Source organism: Scyliorhinus torazame, chromosome 16, assembly GCF_047496885.1.
Source record: "Scyliorhinus torazame isolate Kashiwa2021f chromosome 16, sScyTor2.1, whole genome shotgun sequence".
NCBI classification, from domain to species: domain Eukaryota; kingdom Metazoa; phylum Chordata; class Chondrichthyes; order Carcharhiniformes; family Scyliorhinidae; genus Scyliorhinus; species Scyliorhinus torazame.
The window spans coordinates 93,597,172-93,614,863 of NC_092722.1; the positions used below are offsets into that span (position 1 = coordinate 93,597,172).

Sequence of the window (17,692 nt, forward strand, 5' to 3'; positions counted from 1 at the left end):
GGTTACCCACGGTCAAACTGAACACGTTCCTAGGGTAGTCATTCTGAAGAAGCAAGTAACGGATTATAGTGGCAGGCACGCCGTGAGTGAAGTCAGGCAACTCTGTGCACGGAGCAAGGTAAGAAAAACGGCTTTTAAGTACTACCTTTTTTAAAAAATATATTTTATTGACATTTTTTTTCCCTGAGCAACATTTTTCCCGCTTACAAAATAAGCGAAACGATAACAGTAACAAAACAGAAATTTTTTAACAATAATAATAATAGTAGTAATAATATACAAGTAACAAAACCTCGTACTCTATTGACCTATACTCAACTGCCTCCCCCCCCCCTCCCACCCCTGGGTTGCTGCTGCTGGTCATCCGTCTTCCCTCTAACGTTCCCCTAGGTAGTCGAGAAATGGCTGCCACCGCCTGGTGAACCCTTGAGCCGATCCTCTCAGGGCAAACTTTATCTGCTCCAGTTTAATAAACCCCGCCATATCGTTTACCCAGGCCTCCAGTCCGGGGGGTTTCGCCTCCTTCCACATGAGTAGGATCCTGCGCCGGGCTACGAGGGACGCAAAGGCCACGACATCGGCCTCTTTCGCCTCCTGCACTCCCGGCTCTTCCGCAACTCCAAATAGAGCTAACCCCCAGCCTGGTTTGACCCGGGCCTTCACCACCTGCGAAATCACTCCCGTCACTCCCTTCCAATACCCTTCCAGTGCCGGGCACGCCCAAAACATATGTGCGTGGTTTGCCGGGCTCCCGCCACACCTCCACATTTGTCCTCCACTCCAAAGAACCTGCTCAATCTTGCCCCCGTTATGTGTGCTCTATGTAGCACCTTAAATTGAATCAGGCTAAGCCTGGCGCATGAGGAAGAGGAATTTACCCTGCTTAGGGCATCAGCCCACATACCCTCCTCTATCTCCTCCCCTAATTCTTCTTCCCACTTTCTTTTTAGTTCGCCCACCGACTCCTCCCCCTCTTCCCTCATCTCTCTATAAATCTCTGACACCTTGCCCTCTCCGACCCACACCCCTGAAAGCACCCTGTCCTGTATCCCCTGTGTCGGGAGCCGCAGAAATTCCCTCACCTGTTGTCTAGTAAACGCCCTCACCTGCATATATCTCAAGAAATTCCCCCGGGGTAACTTATACTTTTCCTCCAGTGCTCCCAAGCTCGCAAAAGTCCCATCTATGAATAAATCTCCCACCTTCCTAATTCCCATCTGGTACCAGCTCTGAAATCCTCCATCCATTCTTCCTGGGGCGAACCTATGGTTGTTCCTGATAGGGGACCCCACCAGGGCTCCCCGCACCCCTCTCTGTCGCCTCCACTGTCCCCATATGTTCAGTGTTGCCGCCACCACCGGGTTCGTGGTGTACTTTTTCGGTGAGAACGGTAGCGGCGCCGTCACCAGCGCCTCTAGACTCGTCCCTTTACAGGACCTTCTCTCCAGCCTTTTCCACGCCGCTCCCTCACCCTCCATCATCCATCTACGTATCATTGCCACATTGGCGGCCCAATAATAATCTCCCAAATTCGGTAGTGCCAGTCCTCCTCTGTCCCTACTGCGCTGCAGGAACCCCCTCCTTACTCCCGGAACTTTCCCTGCCCACACAAAGCTCGTAATGCTCCTATCTATTTTATTAAAAAAGGTCCTGGTGATTAAAATAGGGAGACATTGAAATACAAATAAGAACCTCGGGAGGACCATCATCTTAATTGCCTGCACCCTGCCCGCCAGCGATAAAGGCTGCATGTCCCACCTCTTAAAGTCCTCCTCCATTTGTTCTACCAGCCGTGTCAGATTAAGTCTGTGCAAGGTTCCCCAGCTCCTAGCGATCTGAATCCCCAAGTATCGGAAGTTTCTTTCCACTTTCCTTAGCGGTAAGCCTTCTATCTCTCTACTCTGGTCCCCTGGATGTATCACATATAATTCACTCTTCCCCATGTTTAACCTATACCCCGAAAATTCCCCGAACCTCCTCAAGATTCGCATAACCTCTATCATCCCCCCCCGCTGGGTCCAACACGTATAGCAATAGGTCATCCGCGTATAACGAGACTCGGTGTTCTTCTCCCCCTCTAGTCACCCCTCTCCATTTCCTGGAGTCTCTCAACGCCATGGCCAGAGGTTCAATTGCCAGCGCAAACAACAATGGAGACAGCGGGCATCCCTGTCTTGTTCCCCTATATAATCGGAAATACTCCGATCTATGTCGACCTGTAACTACGCTTGCCGTTGGTGCCCCATAAAGTAGTCTAATCCAGCGAATAAATCCGTTCCCAAACCCAAACCTCCTTAACACTTCCCATAAATACTCCCACTCCACCCTATCAAATGCCTTCTCTGCGTCCATTGCCGCCACTATCTCTGCCTCCCCCTCCACTGAGGGCATCATTATCACCCCTAATAGCCGTCGCACGTTAACATTCAATTGTCTCCCTTTTACGAACCCTGTCTGGTCTTCGTGCACCACCCCTGGGACACAGTCCTCTATCCTCGATGCCAGCACCTTTGCTAGCAGTTTGGCATCCATGTTCAATAGTGAAATAGGTCTATAGGACCCACACTGCATCGGATCTTTGTCCCTCTTCAAAATTAGCGATATCGTCGCCTCCGACATTGTCGGGGGTAGTGTCCCCCCTTCCCTGGCCTCATTGAACGTCCTTGCCAACAACGGGGCCAACAAGTCCACATATTTTCTGTAGAATTCCACCGGGAACCCGTCTGGCCCCGGGGCCTTCCCTGCTTGCATGCTTCCCAGTCCCTTAATAACCTCGTCCACCTCAATCGGCGCCCCCAGGCCTGCCACCGCCTGCTCCTCCACTTTCGGGAACCTCAACTGGCCCAGGAACTGCTGCATCCCCTCCTCTCCCTCTGGGGGCTGAGACCTATACAGTTCTTCATAAAAGGTCTTAAACACCTCATTTATCTTTCCTGCCCTTCGCACGGTGTCTCCCCTTTCATCCCTAATTCCTCCTATCTCCCTCGCTGCTGCCCTCTTTCGCAGTTGGTGCGCCAACAGGCGACTAGCCTTTTCCCCATATTCATACCTCCTCCCCTGTGCCTTCCTCCACAGTACCTCTGCCTTTCTGGTGGTCAGAAGGTCAAACTCGGTCTGGAGTCGTCTCCTCTCCCTGTACAGCTCCTCCTCCGGGGTCTCTGCAAATTCCCTGTCCACCCTTAAAATCTCCCCCAGTAATCTATCCCTTTCCTTGGCCTCTGTTTTCCTTTTGTGGGCCCCAATAGAAATCAGCTCTCCTCTGACCTCCGCTTTTAGTGCTTCCCAGACCATTCCCACAGGGACCTCGCCGTCGTCATTGACCTCCAGGTATCTCTCGATACACCCCCTCACTCTTGCACACACTCCCTCATCCGCCATCAGTCCCACATCTAATCGCCAGAGTGTTCTCTGTTCCCTGTCCTCTCCTACTTCCAGGTCCACCCAATGTGGGGCATGATCCGAAACCGCTATGGCTGAGTATTCAGCTTCTTCCACCCTAGAGATCAACGACCTTCCTAGAACAAAAAAATCTATCCGGGAGTACACTTTATGGACGTGGGAGAAGAAGGAATACTCCCTAGCCCTGGGTCTAAGAAATCGCCATGGATCCACTCCCCCCATTTGGTCCATAAACCCCTTAAGTACCTTGGCCGCTGCCGGCCTTCTTCCAGTCCTTGAGCTATATCTATCTCGCCCCGGGTCCAGCACCGTATTGAAGTCCCCTCCTAAAATCAAATTTCCTGCATCCAGGTCCGGAATACGCCCCAGCATCCGTCTCATGAACCCCGCATCGTCCCAATTTGGGGCATACACATTAACCAACACGACCTCCATTCCCTCCAGCCTACCACTCACCATTACATATCTACCTCCACTATCTGCTACGATGTTCTTTGCTTCAAATGCTACCCGTTTCCCCACCAAAATGGCCACCCCTCTGTTCTTTGCGTCCAGTCCTGAGTTGAACACCTGTCCCACCCATCCTTTCCTTAGCCTAACTTGGTCCGCCACCTTTAGGTGCGTCTCTTGGAGCATAACCACGTCTGCCCTTAGTCCTTTCAAATGCGCGAGCGCTCGGGCCCTTTTTATCGGCCCATTCAGGCCTCTCACGTTCCACGTGATCAGCCTCACTGGGGGGCTACCTGCCCCCTCCCTTGTCGACTAGCCATTACCTTCTCTAGGCCAGTCCCATATCCCGCCTCCGCGCTCCCGCTCGCTCCCACAGCGTCGCATTCCGCCCCCGACCACCTTCTCTTTAGCCATTTCCTTTTGGATTTCCGCAGCAGCAACCCAGTTGTCCCCCCCCCCCGCCCCCCGCTAGATCCCTATCTAGCTTGATTGCTCCCCCCATATCACTTCCGTAAGTCAGCTGACTTCAACTGACCCCAGCTACTCCTGCTCGCTCCTCGGCCCCCCCGGTGTGAGGGAACTCCCATCCGCCTTGCGCCTGTTTTCCCGCCTTATTCTTTCTGGCGCGGGAACATCCCTTTACCTGTCCCGCCTCTTATGGCGCAGCTCCCTTTCCCCTCCCCCTCTCCTTCCCCATTCTCTGACTATGTCCCGCCTCTCCCCCCTCACCGGCGCCCACATTTCCCCAGTGTCCCCACCCTTCCCTGTTTACTTCTCGCTTAACTTTCACCATCCCATTAACAAAAACAATAATAACAACAATAACAGTTCCCTGCAGCATCAGTCCCTCAGTTCCGGTCCAGTTTCTCTTCATTGATGAAGGACCATGCTTCCTCCGCCGTCTCGAAATAATATTGTCTCTCCTGATGCGTGACCCATAGTCTTGCCGGCTGCAGCATCCCAAACTTCACCTTCCTTTTGTGCAAAACCTCTTTGGCTCGGTTGAAGCTCGCCCTCCTTCTCGCCACCACCGCACTCCAATCCTGGTAGATCCTTACCACCGCATTCTCCCATCTGCTACTCCGCACCTTTTTGGCCCATCTCAGGACCTCTTCTCTGTCCTTAAGGCGGTAGAATCACACGATTATCGCCCTCGGTGGTTCTCCCGCTTTTGGTCTTCTCGCCGGGATCCGATTTGCCCACTCCACCTCCATGGGGCCCGCAGGGGCCTCAGCACCCATCAGTGAGCTCAGCATCTTACTTGCGTACGCTCCACAGTCCACTCCTTCCACACCCTCCGGGAGACCTAGTATCCTAAGGTTCTTCCTTCGCGCTCCATTTTCAAGGGCCTCAATCCTGTCAGCACACTTTTTATGAAGTGCCTCGTGCGTCTGAGTCTTGACCGCCAGGCCCAGGACCTCATCCTCAATACCTGACACCTTCTGCTCCACCACGCGAAGTTCCGTCTCCTGGGTCTTTAAAGTCTCCTTAAGCCCCTCAAATTGCCTGTAACAACGGGGTCATTACCTCCTTCTTCAGCAGGTCCACGCACCGTCTCACCACCTCGTCCTGCTCAGGCCCCCATGTCACCTGTGGTTTCTCCGCCGCCATTTTGTTTCACTCCCTCTCTCTCTCTCTCTGATCTTCTGGCTGCAGATTCTTTGGGCTGCAGCCGCCGCCGCCGGTTTTTCCCTCCGTCTTTCGGGGGGGGGGCTCCCTTCCCTCGCGCCTCGCACCGGGTTTTACGGCCGTCCAAGTCGGGGCTCTTAAAAGAGCCCGAAGTTCCGTCGGAGCTGGAGCCGCCGAAACGTGTGGCTAGCTCATCCCTGCCGCAACCGGAAGTCTCTTTTAAGTACTACCTTGTTGACTTGGGTTCGTATCTAAACATCCGCAGGGGCGGGTTGATGATATAAGGACTCTGGAGTTTATATCTAAACATCCGTATAAGTGGGCGGATTGATGATATAAGTGCTTTCAGGATTGTGATTGTTGTGACAGGGTCATAACTGGACACTTTACTTAGAAATAAGTGAAAGTTGAGTACATTACAATGGGAAGTAAAAACTCGAAACAAGGTTGTGAGAAACAAGAAGACGGCATTGATAAGAGAATCCCTAAGAATATCCCACCAGAAAGCCCAGTGGGTCGGATGTTAGTGAATTGGGATTTTGAGAGCCACGTACAAGAAATAAGGACAGGAAAACAATGATAAAATGTTGTTGCTTCATATGGATAGAAGAAGCAATCCGTAAACCCTCAGTCTTTTGGCCGAAATACGGTTCGGACGACGATTGGGTGTGCCAAATTTTGAATATATATGTCAATGATAAAAGACCCTGTTCCGATAAAGAAGTAAGTTACGCGAGTTGTTGGCTTCCTAGCAGGAATGCCACCCGAATATATCCATTAATCCCACAGGGCGAAGACGTTCCCACCGCCCCTCTTAAACAATGGGACGTCCTAGATAATTTGCCACCCCCTTATAAGAATAAGTCAAACGACAAGGACTCGCCAAATGACCAACAAATGAATAAAGGCAAATCAGAGAAAGTCCCTGAAGAAGAAGGAGAGAGTAAAATGATATTAAGATCCACAAAAGGACAGATAAAGGAACCAGAAATAACAAAACTGAACCCCCTTCGGGAAGTCCCGATTGGAGATGGAGACATAGGATTTGTAAATTCTCCTTTAAATTCAGAAGTCAGAGCATTAAAAAAAAAGAACAGAAAACGAAAATGATGGTTGCAACTGTAAATGAGGTAGTGAGCAAACACAGACAGAGAGAGAAAGAGACAGAGAGAGAGAGAGATACAGAGATAGACTGCGAGAACAGAGAGATACAGAGACAGAGAGATGCAGAAAGAGAGAGAGAGACAGACTGAGGTACCCTCAATAATGATGCTGAGAGATTAAACTGTAAAGAAGGCTTTATTAGGCTAATAACTATGCTACAGATTTGGGCGAGAGCTGACTGCTATACAGACCATGAGACAGGCCTTTATATATGGCTCCCAGATGGGCGGAGCCAGAGGCGGAGTCCCCAGGGTTCCAAGCCTGGTCTTAAAGGGGACATCACCTTACATGATGATAAGGCAGTAACCGTTCATCACACAGACAGAGAGAGAAAGAGACAGAGAGAGACAGAGACAGAGACAGAGAGCGAGAGATACAGGGAGAGAGATACAGACAGAGAGAGACAGGGAGAGAAAGAGAGAGCGATACAGAGAACAGAGAGAGATACAGAGAGACAGAGAGAAAGAGACAGAGGGAGAGAACAGAGATACAGAGACAGAGATACAGAAAGAGAGACAGAGTGAGAGAGATACAAAGACAGAGAGAGATACAGAGAGAGAGAGAGACAGGCAGAGAGAGAGAGAGAGACAGAGCGATACAGAGACAGAGAGAGAGATACAGAGACAGAGAAAGACAGAAAGAGAGACAGAGAGAGAGATACAGGGAGAGAGATACAGACAGACAGTGAAAGAGAGAGAGAGAGAGAGACAGAAAGAGAGAGAGATACAGACAGAGAGAGACAGAGACAGGCAGAGAGAGAGACAGAGAGAGAGAGACAGAGAAGGCTGCAACATGCCTGGAGTCACTGTTTCAATACAGGGATAGAGAGAGAGAGAGACAGAGAAGGCTGCAACATGCCTGGAGACACTGTTTCAATACAGAGAGAGAGAGAGAGACAGAGAAGGCTGCAACATGCCTGGAGTCACTGTTTCAATACAGAGAGAGAGAGACAGAGAAGGCTGCAACATGCCTGGAGTCACTTTCAATACAGAGAGAGAGAGAGAGAGACAGAGAAGGCTGCAACATGCCTGGAGTCACTGTTTCAATACAGAGAGAGAGAGACAGACAGTTTTTTACAGAGAAGGCTGCAAATACTGAACTATCACCCGTGAATAGGCTGAAATAATCATTCGGGAGCAAATAGTTCCCCGATACGGGTTGATAGAAAATATAGACTCGGACAGGGGAAGTCACTTTACCTCTAAGGTCTTATCAACCGCAGTGTCAGTTCCCTGTCTGGCAAAGTTCCCAATATAGCATACAACCCTGCCAACCGCAGGGGCCCAACAACCAGGCATTTCAAAATAATTATTATAATTAATAAATTAATCAAATTTGATACTGATTCAGTATTAATAAATTATGCAATATAATACAGTCAAACAGTTGATTGATCAGTAACATTTCAATAATAGTATTTCAGCTCAAATTCATCGATTGTAAGGGTTGGATTGCTGCCAAATTCCTGTTATCAGATGTCCTTGAACGATCTGTTTTTTTTAATCAAAGTTGTTTTGGGTTTTGTTTTCCGACCAGCTTCCACATGGTTTGAAGTTTTGATTTCCAGGCTAATTCTAAACATTTATTTTAAAATATCAAACACAATAACTTATTAAACATATAGGTTTTCTGTAGATGAATTTGTTGATTCTATTAAAGAAGTCACTACTAGAAGTTTGGAGATAAATTGGGACTTCCACACTCCTTGGCAGCCCCCCCCCCCCCCCCCTCGTCGGGACGGGTGGAAAGGATGACTCAAACTCTTAAAAATCATTTGTCAGAAATAATACTAGAAACTAGGCTCCCCTGGACAAAATGCTTACCGATAGCCCTTCTAAGAAAAGATTTGGGGCTGTCCCCATACGAAATGTTGTTCGGATTGCAATACCTTGGAACAATGGGAGAATGGCCCATTGCAGAATGTAAAGATATCTATGTAAAGAAATATGTACTGGCACTGTTCCTCATTATCATTCCTCAGGAGACAAGGACTGCTAGCGCAGACACCTCCCCTTGAATTCGCAGTCCACAAATTTAAACCAGGAGATTGGGTACTGGTGAAATCGTGGAAAGAAAACAAGCTTCAACCCACTTGGGACGGGCCGTTCCTGGTTTTGTTAACCACAGAGACTGCCATACGAACTGCTGAAAAAGGTTGGACTCATTACAGCAGAGCGAAGGGTCCCGTTAAATCACCACCGGAACAGGAACAATGGCACGTGGAGGCCACTGAGGAACCATTTAAGATAAGATTGAAAAGACACTAAATCCTGAACTGTTCAATAATATGATGAAACTACAGCTAAAATGGACTATGCAATGTATAATAATATTAATGATGTGGGAGTTCGGAATCGGTCGTATGATTCCATTGACAATCCCAGAAAGTCGGTACCCTCAGGTAATACGAACTGATCTGTGCACCCTCATAGACTGCGTGTCAGCGGGGCAGGGAAAGGAGTTTAGGGTAGACTCTCTTCATTATTACCGAGGGGGGATGATTACGGAGAGGGAGGGTTGGCTGAAAAGGTTCTGCCAATTGCCCAGAGGGGCACCACCGGTTGTCTCCATTCACCAGATTAATGGTTATTCCCCTCAACGTGCAATGCTGGTACTTGTCACCCCGTATACATCACCGTAAAACACACGGCCTGGATGGAGTCAGGCAATAGGGTTTGTTCACTTAGAAATGAGATATTCGGGGTGATCATGAGAAATGGCAAGACTGAATGCTGCTTCCGTATTTTATTAGACCAGGGAGCAACTCCCACTAATGCCACTAGGGGCGACACGGCGGAGAAAGAACAGGGAGTCAAAATAATAGGAATAAAAGATTTAGAGCAAGCCTTTGAGATAGAAACCGGCTATGAGGAACAGAATGCGTGGATTGAGTGGGTGGGGTATTCGGCCCAGACGCTGAAGAAAGACAATTGTTATGCTTGCGCATCAGGTAGACCACAGGCCCATCTGGAGCCCTTTCCACTGGGGTGGACAGACAATAGAGGGAGCATGGAATGTATGATGGCCTTGTACCAAGATGCGACAGCCTGGGGCAACAAGACCTGCACTGCCCTATCTCTGATGTTTCCTCCTGTTAATAAGAAACAATCAGCAAACCCTCCCTCCTTCTTGGTTACTGTGACGCATCACAAATCGTGTATAAGTCGTTCTGATACGGGACTAAGTAAAGATATGGGAGACCTCAAGGCTTGTATTGAGACTAAGAACGTGACCACCCAGGGCACCCACTCATCACTAAAAATACCACGTGCAGATATATGGTGGTATTGCGGAGGAAAGATTCTAAGACCCACTCTACCCCCCCAGTGGAAAGGGACATGCGCATTAGTTCAGCTCGCCATTCTGTTCAGTATAGCCTATGAAAGACAAGAGGAGAGGGGGAGTGTAAAAGGGGGACGATCTAAACGGGACATACCTACCTCATTTGATGACAGGATTTACCTGGACTCCGTTGGCATTCCACAGGAGTACCAGATGAATTCAAAGCCCGAAATCAGATTGCAGCTGGGTTCGAGTCCCTCTTCTGGTGGGTTACGATCAATAAAAATGTGGATTGGATAAACTATATATACTATAACCAACAGAGGTTCATCAATTATACCAGGGACGCCGTGAAGGGCATAGCAGAACAACTGGACGCAACCAGTAGAATGGCCTGGGAGAATAGATTGGCTCTGGATATGATTTTGGCAGAGAAAGGTGGTGTATGCGTTATGCTCAAAGGACAGTGTTGCACGTTTGTCCCCAACAACACGGCACCCGACGGATCGATTACCCGTGCGCTACAAGGGTTAACCACTCTGGCTGTGGAAATGGCAGACAACACAGGGGCAGACACATCCATGACTGGGTGGCTTGAATCAATGTTTGGGAAATGGAAAGGGTTAATTGTATGCATCCTCACCTCCATCATCGTGGTGATAGGAGCATTGGCGGCAATAGGCTGTTGCATCATCCCGTGCGTAAGAGGCTTGGTGCAGAGGCTCATCGAAACAGCCTTGACCAAGTAGATGCCCCTGGGTCAGGATACAATTTGCCTACTAGAAAGTGGGGAGACTGAAGGAGAGGACGGCCCCATAGAAAGGGAAGTTGAGAGGATGTTGGACAATTTTGGGGTAGGTTAGAGGAGGCTACAAAGTGTAAAAAGCAACAACAGTAAAAAGAAAAAAAATGGGGATGTGAGAAATGAACATTCTGTGTTTTTGTGTTGTTTTTACATATAAACACTCTGGTTCACAATTAAGATGTCAACAATGAAGCATGATGGGAAAATTAACATGTCAAGTTCTGAGTAAGCTATAGTGAGCGAATTATTATAACGATGTACCAGAATGACCTTCGGGGAAGAACGGAATGAACAATAACAGAACTTGCTAAGCAAGGGGAAGATAGCAGGTGCAAGCAAAGGGCCTCATTCTTATCTTTAACCGCCGGTCCAAGGATGTACCAGGAGCGGATAGAACTCACTATGCAAGGGAGAGACCAAATAAGGGATCACTGATAAGGGAACTGCCCTTTCTATAGTTTGTGGGATGTGTTTCTCAGGGATGGTTTCCCACGGATTGTATTTTCATGGATTGTATATAACAAAGGGATGCTGTGTGAATTCTTTGTGTCTCCTATTGCTTACTGGAGGCACCCGCTCTTGCAAGATCGATTGAAATAAATACTTCTTCAGAATTTGACTCAGTGTAAATCTTTTATTAAGTGAGCAGTGTTTCTCACAAAACCTCCCAAAATTACTCAAAACCCAATTACAACCCCTCCCCCGCCCAAATCCCAAAATACAACCCCACCCCCCAAAATCACCCAAATCCCAAAATACAACCCCACCTCCCAAAATCACCCAAATTCCAAAATACAATCCCACCCCCCAAAATCACCCAAATCCCAAAATACAACCCCATCCCCCAAAATCACCCAAACCCCAAAATACAACCCCACCCCCAAAATCACCCAAACCCCAAAATACAACCCCACCCCTATGAGAAATTAGCATTTTATGTTGTTTTTACATGTATAACTCTGGTTCACAATTAAGATGTCAACAATAGGGCCTGATGGGAAAATAAGATGTCAAGTGGAGTTCTGTGTAAGCTACAGTGAGCAAGTTGTTGTAACTATGTACAGGACTGACCTTCGGGAAGGAACGGGATGTACAATAACAGGATGCAGGTGCAAGCAGGGGGCCTCATTCGTATCTTTAATTGACGGTCCAAGGGTGTACCAGGAGCTAACAGAAACCACTATGCAAGGGGGAAGACAAAATGAACATAATAAGTCCAAATAAGGAATCACTGATAAGGAAACTGCCCTTTCGGCTCACAGTTTGTATATAACAAGTGATGCTGTATGAATTCTGTGTGTCTGCCAATGTTGACAGGCTGCACCCATTCTTGCAAGATCGATTGAATAAAATACTTCTTCAGAATTTGGCTAAGTGTAAATTATTATTAAGTGAGCGGTGTTTCTCACAATTGGGGGCTCGTCCGGGATAGTCTTCATTGATCGAGGGGGGCGGCTCAAGAGGAACCGGGAAGACGCGTCCCGTTATTTAAACGGTCTCGTACTTCATCTTGAGTGGTCACCCACGGTCAACTGAACACGTTCCTAGGGTAGTCATTCTGAAGAAGCACATAACGGATCATAGTGGCAGGCACGCCGTGAAAGTGAAAGTCAGGCAACTCTGTGCACGGAGCAAGGTAAGAAAAACGACTTTTAAGTATTACCTTGTTGACTTGAGTTCGTATCTCGACATCCGTAAGGGCGGATTGATGATATAAGGACTCTGGAGTTTATATCTAGACATCTGTATAAGTGAATGAGCGGATTGATGATATAAGTACTTTCAAGATTGTGATTGTTTTGACAGACCAGTCATAATTAGACACTTTACTTAGAAATAAGTGAAAGTTGATTACATTACAATGGGAAGTAAAAACTCGAAACAAGGAGACGGCGCCGATAAGAAAATCCCTCAGGATATCCCACCAGAAAGTCCAGTGGGTCGGATGTTAGTGAATTGGGATTTTGAGAGTTGTACAAAAAAATAAGGACAGGAAAACAATGATAACATTTTGTTGCTTCATATGGATAAAAGAAGCAATCCGTAAACCCTCAGTCTTTTGGCCGAAATACGGTTCGGACGAAGATTGGGTGTGCCAAATTTTGAATATATATGTCAATGATAAAAGACCCTGTGGTCCGATAAAGAAGTAAGTTACGCGAGTTGTTGGCTTCCTAGCAGGAACGCCACCCGAATATATCCATTAATCCCACAGGGCGAAGACGTTCCCACCGCCCCTCTTAAACAATGGGACGTCCTAGATAATTTGCCACCCCTTATAAGAATAAGTCAAACGACAAGGACTCGCCAAATGACCAACAAATGAATAAAGGAAAATCAGAGAAAGTCCCTGAAAAAGAAGGAGAGAGTCAAATGATATTAAGATCCGCGAAAGGACAGGGAGAGGAACCAGAAATAACGAAAATGAACCTCCTTCGGGAAGTCCCTATTGGAGAGGGAGAAGTAGGATTTGCAAATTCTCCTTTAAATTCAGGAGAAGTCAGAGCATTCAAAAAAAAAGAGATGAAGACGTTAATGGAAGATCCCTTAGGACTGGCAGAACAATTCGATCAGTTCCTAGGTCCTAATATACACACATGGACCGAATTAATGTCCATTATGAGTATCCTATTCACGGGGGAAGAAAGGGTTATGATTAGAAGAGCAGGCATGCGAAAGTGGGAGAATAGTCACCCGCCAGGGGTAAACGGACCACCAGCAGAAGAAAAGTACCCCAATCAAGACCCACAATGAAACCATCAGGAAGAGAGCCATCGAGATCATATGAAAGATCTGAGAAATATTATCGTTGAAGGCATACGAGAAGCGGTACCCAAGGCACATAATCTAAATAAAGCATTCAAAATTAGACAGGAAGGGACGGAAACCCCCCTCAGCATTCTTAGGGCGACTTCGGGAATCAGTAAGGAAGTATTCTGGACAAGACCCTAACGACCCAGTAAGACAGGGACTACTGAAGGTCCACTTTGTGACCAAATCCTGCCCTGACATACATAAAAAGTTACAGAAAATAGAGGATTGGAATGAGAAATCTCTAGCTGAATTACTGAGAGAAGCACAGAAGGTATTTGAAAGACGGGAGGAAGTGAAGGAAAAACAGAAAACAAAAATGATGGTTGCAACTGTAAATGAGGTAGTGAGCAAACAGGGACAAGCGGGTATAGGAGAACCAAGAAGAGGGTATCAGGATGTAGGATTCAGAGGAAGAGAAAGAGGACGTGGCAGAGGGAGTCAGGGAAGACGAGGAGGATACAAAAATAGTCAACAGGCGGGGTGTTTTAACTGCGGGAGAATGGGTCACTTCAAACGGGACTGCCCAGACAGAGAGAGAGAGACAGAGAGAGAGAGAGAGCAGAGAGAGAGAGAACAGAGAGAGAGAGACAGAGAGAGAGAGAGACAGAGCGAGAGACAGACAGGGAGAGAGAGACAGAGAGAGAGAGATACTGAGAGAGAGAGAGGCTGAGAGAGATACAGAGACAGAGAGAGAGATACTGAGAGACAGAGAGAGATACAGAGACAGAGAGAGAGAGATACGGAGAGAAAGACAGAGAGAAAGAGAGACAGAGAGAGAGAGCAGAGAGAGAGAGAGACAGAGACAGAGAGGCAGAGAGAGACAGAGAGAGAGAGACAGTTTGTTACAGAGAAGGCTGCAACATGCCTGGAGTCAGTGTTTCAATACAGAAAGAGACAGAGAGAGAGAGACAGAGAGTGAGAGAGACAGAGAGAGATAGACAGTTTGTTACAGAGAAGGCTGCAAATACTGAACTACCACCCATGGGAAGGCTGAAATAAGCTTACCCTACAACCACCGCCACCACAGGCGGAGTCTCTAAAATCATTCTGGAGCAAATAGTTCCCCGATACGGGTTGGTAGAAAATATAGACTCGAACAGGGGAAGTCACTTTACCTCTAAGGTCTTACAAGAAACCATGAAAAGTTTGGAGATAAATTGGGACTTCCACACTCCTTGGCACCCCCCATCGGGACGGGTGGAAAGGATGAATCAAACCCTTAAAAATCATTTGTCAAAAATAATACTAGAAACTAGGCTCCCCTGGACAAAATGCTTACCGATAGCCCTTCTAAGAATCCGAACGGCTCCAAGAAAAGATTTGGGGTTGTCCCCATACGAAATGTTGTTCGGATTGCCATACCTTGGAACAATGGGAGAATGGCCCATTGCAGAATGTAAAGATATCTATGTAAAGAAATATATACTGGCACTGTCTTCCTCATTATCATTCCTCAGGAGACAAGGACTGCTAGCGCAGTCCACAAATTTAAACCACGAGATTGGGTACTGGTGAAATCGTGGAAGGAAACCAAGCTTCAACCCACTTGGGACGGCCCGTACCTGGTTTTGTTAACCACAGAGACTGCCATACGAACCGTGGAAAAAGGTTGGACTCATTACAGCAGAACGAAGGGGCCCGTGAAATCACCACCTGAACAGGAACAATGGCATGTGGAGGCCACTGAGGAACCATTTAAGGTAAGGTTGAAAAGACACTGAATCCTGAACTATTCAATAATATGACGAAACTACAGCTAAAATGGACTATACAATGTATTATAATATTAATAATGTGGGGGGAAGGAAACGGTCATATGTTTAAATTAACAATCCCAGAAAGTCGGTACCCTCAGGTAATACGGACTGATCTATGCACTCTCATGGACTGCGGATCAGCGGGGAATGGAAAGGAATTTAGGGTGGAGTCTCTTGATTATTACCGAGGGGGGATGATTACCGAGAAGGGGGGTTGGCTGAAAAGGTTGTGACAATTGCCCAGAGGGGCACCATCGGTCATATCCATTCACCAGATTAATGGAAATTCCCCCTCAACGTGCAAGGCTGGAACTTGTAACCCCGTATACATCACCGTAAAACACACGGCCTGGATCAAGACAGGCAATAAGATTTGTTCACTTAGACATGAGATATTCGGGGTAAAAATGAGAAATGGCGAGACTGAATGCTGCTTCCGTATCTCAATAGACCAGGGAGCAACTCCCACTAATGGAACTAGGAACGACAAGGAGGAGGAAGGACAGGGAGTCAAAATAATTGAAGTAAAAGATTTAGAGCAAGCCTTTGAGATAGAGACCGGCTATGAGGAACAGAATGCGTGGATTGAGTGGGTGAGGTATTCGGCCCAGACGCTGAAGAAAGACAATTGTTATGCTTGCGCATCAGGTAGACCACAGGCCCATCTGGAGCCCTTTCCACTGGGGTGGACAGACAATAGAGGGAGCATGGAATGTATGATGGCCCTGTACCAAGATGCGACAGCCTGGGGCAACAAGACCTGCACTGCCCTATCTCTGATGTTTCCTCCTGTTAATAAGAAACAATCAGCAAACCCTCCCTCCTTCTTGGTTACTGTGACGCATCATACATCGTGTATAAGTCGTTCTGATACGGGGCTAAGTAAAGATATGGGAGAACTCAAGACTTGTATTGAGACTAAGAACGTGACCACCCAGGGCACCCACTGATCACTAAAAATACCACGTGCGGATATATGGTGGTATTGCGGACGAAAAATCCTAAGACCCACTCTGCCCCACCAATGGAAAGGGACATGCGCATTAGTTCAGCTCGCCATACCGTTCAGTATAGCTTATGAAAGACAAAAGGAGAAGGGGATTGCAAAAGGGGAACGATCTAAACGAAGCATACCCACCTCATTTGATGAATGTTTGGGAAATGGAAAGGGTTAATTGTATCCATCATCGTAGTAATAGGAGCAGAGGCTCATCGAAACAGCCTTGACCAAGCAGATGCCATTACCCCTGGGTAAGGGAGGCCAGGAAACAATTTGCCTACTAGAAAGAGGGAAGACTGAAGGAGAGGACGACCCCATGGAAAGAGAGGTTGAGAGGATGTTGGACAATTTTGGGGTAGGCTAGAAGGGGGCGACAGAGTGTGAAAAGCAACAAGAGTAAAAAGAAAAAAAAGGGGGCATTATGAGAAATTAGCATTTTATGTTGTTTTTACATGTATAACTCTGGTTCACAATTAAGATGTCAACAATAGGGCCTGATGGGAAAATAAGATGTCAAGTGGAGTTCTGTGTAAGCTACAATGAGCAAGTTGTTGCAACTATGTACAGGACTGACCTTCGGGAAGGAACAGGATGTACAATAACAGGATGCAGGTGCAAGCAGGGGGCCTCATTCGTATCTTTAATTGACGGTCCAAGGGTGTACCAGGAGCTAACAGAAACCACTAAGCAAGGGGGAAGACAAAATTAACATAACAAGTCCAAATAAGGAATCACTGATAAGGAAACTGCCCTTTCGGCTCACAGTTTGTATATAACAAGTATGAATTCTGTGTTTCTGCCAATGTTGACAGGCTGCACCCGTTCTTGCAAGATCGATTGAATAAAATACTTCTTCAGAATTTGGCTAAGTGTAAATTATTATTAAGTGTCGATTTCAGCGGGAGCGGTGCGCAAGTGATTTCTGGGAGGTAAGTTTCTCCTTTAAAAACACTTACCTTCACAGGAGCAGGCCAGTCAATTTCAGCGGGAGCAGTGCGCAGGTGATTTCTGGGTGGTAAGTTTCTCCTTTAAAAACACTTACCTTCACAGGAGCAGGCCAGTCGATTTCAGCGGGAGCGGTGCGCAAGTGATTTCTGGGAGGTAAGTTTCTCCTTTAAAAAAACCCACTTTTCTGTTTTATTTTTTTCGACCCGCGGACCGCCCCCCCCCCCCCCCCCCCCCCCTCCCAACCAATAAATTCTGGTGGAGAGGAAACCCGAGACACTACACATGTAGTGGTCTCCCACCCGCCCTCCTCCTCTAACCTAATAATAAGATCCATTGGTGTGAGGTAAGTGCCATATTATATTATTATTAGCATTATTATATTATATTATTAGCATTGCGCAGGTCAAGGAGACACAGCCGGAGTGAGAGAGATACAGACAGTGA

The 17,692-nt window shown here is 47.3% G+C and overlaps 1 long non-coding RNA gene across 1 annotated transcript; it reads left to right on the forward strand.

The window, feature by feature from the left end:
* The first annotated feature begins 18 nt into the window (after window positions 1-18).
* On the forward strand, window positions 19-11,343 carry LOC140392389 (uncharacterized). Its single transcript, XR_011935324.1, has 2 exons — window positions 19-118; window positions 8,624-11,343. It is a non-coding gene; the product is annotated as an uncharacterized lncRNA (long non-coding RNA).
* Window positions 11,344-17,692: the final 6,349 nt, after the last annotated feature.